The sequence below is a fragment of the Rhincodon typus genome, chromosome 22 (assembly GCF_021869965.1).
Source record: "Rhincodon typus isolate 14 chromosome 22, sRhiTyp1.1, whole genome shotgun sequence".
NCBI classification, from domain to species: domain Eukaryota; kingdom Metazoa; phylum Chordata; class Chondrichthyes; order Orectolobiformes; family Rhincodontidae; genus Rhincodon; species Rhincodon typus.
This window is the reverse complement of record NC_063353.1, coordinates 233,589-239,911: the sequence shown is the minus strand read 5'-3', so window position 1 is coordinate 239,911 and position 6,323 is coordinate 233,589.

Genomic DNA, 6,323 nt, shown 5'->3' with positions numbered 1-6,323 from the left:
AGGGATGATGGATTCAATTTCCCCCACTGCTGTATTTTTACACAACTATCTTCTCAATTGGGAAAAAAAAAAGCACATTCTGAGGGCACATACACTGGAGAATTTGGTGAAAGAATGTTCGTCTGTACAATCTCATATTATCATGGAATCACAGAATTGTTACAGTACAGAAGGAGAGCCTTCGGTCCATTGTGCCTGCACCTGTTCTATTACCCAATCTCCTGCCTTTTCCTCACATCTCTGCACCCCATTTCTACCCAAACAACCACCTCATGCCCTTTCAATGCCTCAATTGAACCTGCTTTCACCATACTTCCAGGTAGACCCTTGTCATGTGAAAAGGATTTTTCTCACAACATCCTTGCCTCGTTTGCACATTAAATCTATGCCCTCTTCTTCCTTTTTCTTTTATGAGTGGGAACAGCTTCTCCCATCTACTCTGTCTGCTTGATCATAGTTTTGATAACCTCTATTAAATCTCCATTCAGCCTTCATCTCTCCAAGGAGAACAATTCAAATTTCTTCAATCTATCCTCATCACAGAATTTTTTTATTTCTGGAATCATTCTTGTAACTTTCTTCTGAACTCTCTCCAGTGGGTTCTCAACTTTCCTATAATGCAGTGCCCATAACTGTACACAATATTTCAGCTGATGTCTTAACAATGCCCTTGCACAAGTTCAAAATTAACTCCTTGTTCTTGTACTCCATGTACAAAGCTGAGAATACTGTTTGCTTTATTTACTGCTCTCTACCTGCCCTGCCACCTTCAATGATCTATGTACATCTACACCCAGGTCCCTCTGCTCCTGCATGCCATTCAGAAATGATTGGATTCCATTATTAAGGAAATAATAACAGTACATTTAGAAAGTCAAAGTACAATCCTTTAGAGTCAGCATGGTTTTATGAAGGATAAGTCATGTTTGACTAATTTGCTAGAGTTCACCCTCAAGACGCATATAATGTGGATAACAAGGATCTTGTAGGTGCAGTACATCTGGACTTCCAGAAGGCATTTGATAAGGTGCCACACAAAATGTTAGTACATAAAGTAAGATCACATAGGGTAAGGGGTAACTTATTAGTTTGAATAGAAGATTGGTCCAGAAAACAGTCAGGATAAATGGGTCTTTTCCTAGATTGATTTCAAAGATGAAGGGTTTGTCTTATGAAGAGTAATCGAGCTATTAGGCCTATATTCACTAAAATTTAGAAGAACGAGAGAGATCTAAGTGAGATACACAAGATGCTAAAGGGGATTAAGATAAGATAAGATATAACTAGTGGGCTTGGTCCTTGGGCCCCAATATTTATAATCTATATTAATAACTTGGATGCAGGGACAGAATGTACTGTAGCCAAATTTGCAGATGACACTAACATTGGTGGGAGGGCAATACAGAAATAAGACATTTACAAGTGGATATGAATCGATTAAGTAATTGGGCCAAAATTTGGAGAAGGAGATTAAAGTGGTTAATTAGCAGGTCATCCACCTCCATTGGAGGAATATAAAGACAATGTATTATCTTAATAGAGAGAAAATTCAGAGTTTGGTGCGGAGGGATCTGGGTGTTCTTAGGCATGAATTGCAGAAAACTATTTTGCAGGTTACAGTTTACAAGGAAGGCAACTGGAATTTTTGCATTTATTTTTGAAGAAGTATAAAAGTTGGTAAGTGTTGCTGCTATTGTAGAAGGCATTAGTGAGACTGCACCTGGAGTATTGCATACAATTTTGGTCCCCTTATTTGAGAGGGGATGTAATTGCATTGGCAGTTCAGAGGAGATTCACTAGATTGATTTCAAAGATGAAGGGTTTGTCTTATGAAGAGTAATCGAGCTATTAGGCCTATATTCACTAAAATTTAGAAGAACGAGAGAGATCTAAGTGAGATACACAAGATGCTAAAGGGGATTGACAAAGTAGAGATAGAAAGAATGTTTCCTTTTATGGGGCAGAGCAAAAGGTTGTTTTTTTTTGGATAAGGGGTAATGGATTTAAAACAGAGATGAGGAGAAATGACTTCTCTCAGAGAGACCTAGTTGTTCAGGTACATAATTCTTTGAAGCTTGCGTCACATATTGATAGGGTGGTTAAGAAGGCATTTAGCACACTGGCCTTCTGTAGTGATTGGAACTGGTGGACCTCATTGACTAGGAGGTCCTTGATTGGGGTTGTCAACCTGGGCCAATCAGGAAAGCCCTGGCTGACCAATATAAGCAGGCGATTATAATCTCCTTAGTTCAGGGGACTGACTCTGAGATGGCTGGCCACAGCCAGTGCACAAGTAAATAAAGGGCGCTGTGGTGACAGGTTACCAACCTCTGTGCAGTTATTTCAGTGGCAACAGGAGAAAACAGTACATGGCTGAAGAACATTTGCTCGCAACAGTCATCTTGGAGTTGGGGTAAGCATTTCTGGTATCATGACTTTATTTGGAAAGCTTGTCTTATTTGATACTGAAGTCGAAGACTGGGCCCAGGATGTGGAAATAATGCAATAATTTTTTTCTGGGCCAATGACATTGATGAAAAGCAAAGAATAATCCTTCTGATCGCTTCTGGACGTGCAGCATTTTCGGTTATAAGGGGCTTAACTTTCCAAGAGACACCAGACACTAAAACCTTCCAAGAGTTGACGGAGTTGATTAAGGAATATTACAACCCTGAACTTCCTCTAATCCTGAGACGCTATTGGTTTTATTCGGCTGTTAGAGAACCAGGGGAATCTGTATCGGGATTTTTGACAAAGTTAAGATGATTGGCAGAGGCATGTAATTTTGGGTTAACTCTGAATGAGATGCTGAGAGACCATTTGCTATGTGGAATTAAGGACGGGCCCATGCAGAAATGCCTACTAGCTGAAGCCCAACTGGACTTCAAACAGGCACCGCAGCTGGCCTTGTCATTAGAAAATGCAGCAAATGGAACATGGGATCCTAATGGAAGTGGACACACTCACTTGTCTGACAGAGCTTGGGGAACACTACTTAAGTGTAGGCATTCACAGGGCTTCACTGAACAGAGGGGCCCTGGGACAGCACAGCAGCACAATAAAGCCGAGCCTCGGCCAAGTGGCTAAAAAGTTCTTCAGGATCTGAGCTGGCAAACCATAGTTACTCCCGGTATGTGGATTCAACACAACAAAGGAGTCCTACTGGCCTGACTTGAGTAAGAAAACTCGTAGCCCGGTACCCAGGAGAGTGCACACCCTCGAAAGTCCACCTATATTTGGGTTGGAACAATTAAATGGCTTAGTGACATCCAAATCGGAACCGATTAAAATTAATGTTTGGTTAAATGGTCACCCAGTTCCCATGGAGGTCCCTACTGGCACAGCTGTATCTGTGGTTGCAGAATCTGTCTTTAACAAGATTCGCTTAGCACTGCAATCCTTAAGTTTGCACAAGACCTCAGCCAGACTGAGAACATACACTGGGGAACCGTTACAGATTATGGGTGCGAGTTCGATTTTGGTCTCCTATGAGAAGCAGTTAGTGCAGTTACCACCGATGGTAGTAAAAGGCTCGGGCCCAAGTCTACTGGGGGCGGAATTGGTTGAGAAAGATTCATCTGGATTGCCTCAACAATTTTTGATTAGAAAATGGCTGCCTGAGTGAAGTCCTCGTTAAATACCCAGGAGTATTTCAGGAAGGGCTTAGGACTATCAAAGGGGCCAAAGCCACTTTACATGTTGACCAGGAAGCAATTCCACGATTTTACAAGGCCTGCCCAGTGCCATTTGCCTTGTGGGCAAAAGTAAAGGCAGAAATCATGAGGCTGGAGAGTGAAGGAATCATCAAACCAGTGCAATTTGCAGAATTGCAGCACCGGTCATACTGATTGTGAAGCCTGACAGCTCAGTTCGCCTTTGTGGGGATTTTAAGCCAACAGTAAACTGCTTCTCGCAGCTGGATAAATACCCAATCCCTCGCATAGGGAACTTGTAATGCAAAGTTGGCCTGGGTGGTGGGTCTGTCCTTGACAAAACTGGACATGAGCCATGCCTACCTGCAATTGTGACTGGATGAGGAGTCCCAGAAGTATGCTACAATTAATACCCATAAGGTATAACACTGCCATTTGGGGTATCGTCAGCCTGCGTCCTTTTCCAGTGGACCATGGAGGACATTTTACAAGGGCTGCCCCAGGTTACTACCTATCTGGATGATGTGCTAATAACTAGGAAGACCAATAAAGAGCACTTGGAGAACTTGGACATAGTGCTTAAGCATTTCTCCCAGGTGGGCATACACCTTAGAAGGGAAAAAAGTGTGTTCCAGGCACCCTAAATGACCTACTTGGGTTACAGAGTCAACAAAAGCAAGTTACACCCGTTGGAAGATAAAGCAATGACGATCAAAAGACCCCCTGCTCCCATGTCTGTACTGGAGCTTAGATCTTTCCTTTGGTTAGTGAATTATTACAGAAAGCTCATACATAACTCAGCCCGCATCTTGGCACCCTTACACCTGCTACTGAAAAAGGGTCAGCTTTGGAAATGGTCACGTAGCCAAGCAGTAGTCTTTAGGGAAGTGAAAAAGCACTTATCGTCACCTAAGGTATTGGCCCACTATGATCCGAAGCGAAAGGCAGTGCTGACGTGCGATGCCTCCCCATACGATATCAGGGTAGTGTTGGCTCACTGGTTGCCCAATGGAGAGGAACAGCCAAAAGTGTATACTTCCTGGACTTTGGCTGATGCCGAAAGCAAATATAACCAGGTAGAGAAGGAAGGTCTGGTGGTCATCTTTGGTATGAGGAAGTTCCACTTGTAGCTTTATGGATGGGAATTTGTCATAGTAACGCCACAAATTCCTGCTAGGATTACTGAAGCAAGTCAAGGTAGTGCTTCTGGTGGAATTCAGCATTGGGCCCTTATTCTCACATGTACAGGTACAAGTTAGAACACTGTCCAGGAAGCCAAGTGACTAATATGGATACCTTGAGCTGCCTCCCACTGGCAGGTACTCCATCGGTGGTGCCTCCCCTGGAAGATACTGTTCTGGTTTTAAACTTCCTGGACACCCTTCCGGTCACTGCTGACAATATCCGACTATGGACTCAAAAAGATCCTGTTCTAGAAAAACTAAAACGGTAGGTGGTAATGGGGGAGACAGAAGGGCCATTGCAAACAGGACTGAAACCCTTCTGTACCCGGTGAGACCAGATCATTGTGGAGGACGGCATATTACTGTGGGGAGGAACAGTGATTGTCCTGAATACAGGTCACTGCCAGATACTGGCTGAACTCCACCAGGCCCATCCAGGGGTTTCTGAGATGAAGCTGCTGGCAAGAAGCTACGTCTGATAGCCAGGGTTGGATGCCGACATAACTGCATTGGTGGGGTAGTGCCCAAAGTACTAACAAGGACAAAAATTGCCACCAGCGGCAGCCCCACATTCATTGGAATGACCGGGTAAACCCAGGACTCGGTTACATGTTGCCAAACTGTTCCTTTCATGCCTTCAATGTTCTGGTCATTATGAATGCCCATTCAAAGTGGATGGACATGCATAAAGTCCATTCGGCAAACTCAAGGATGACAATTGAGAACCTGCCAGCATCGTTTGTGATACATGTACTCCTGGAAGTAATGGTGATGGACAATGGGACTTCATTTACCAGGAAGGAATTTGAGTATTTCCTGAAGTCAAATGGCATTTGACACATAAGAACAGCTCCATACCATTTGTCATCCAATGGTTCGGCAGAAAGAGCGGCTCAAATGTTGAATGCAGGCTTAAAGAAACAGCCTACAGTGTCACTTGATACCAGACTGTCCAAGTTCCTGTTCGATTATAGGACCGCCCCTCACCCAACATCAGGGGTTAGCTTCAGCAGAGTTGCTGATGGGGAGGAGACTCTGCACCAGGATCAACCTGATATTCCCAGACCTGGTTGAGGAGGGTGAAATGGCAGCAGGAATGCCAATGCTGGCCACATGCCTCCTGTAAGTGAGACAGACAACTTAGTTCAGGGAATGATGCTCAGTGCCGGAATCATGGAAATGGTGTGGGTACTGTTGCGAGCTTGGGTAGAGTACTTGTGGATTGGGAGGCAGGAGGTTAGAATTTGGTGTTTGTAAAAGGCCAGGTGGCAAAGTATTGTGTGGTCCGTTTAAAAGACGATGAGCTTTTGCTATGCTTAGAGATGTAATATGGATGTCTGTGAGCAGCAGTTGAAGGTTTGTAAGTAGACAGAGAGAACCTAAATTGAAACATCAGTATCAAAAGGCTGTACAGTTAGCAGGCCAAGCTGCAGTTTTGTTTTGTTACCCAGACAATAAGTTTCGAATTTAGCCAATCAATTTGAAT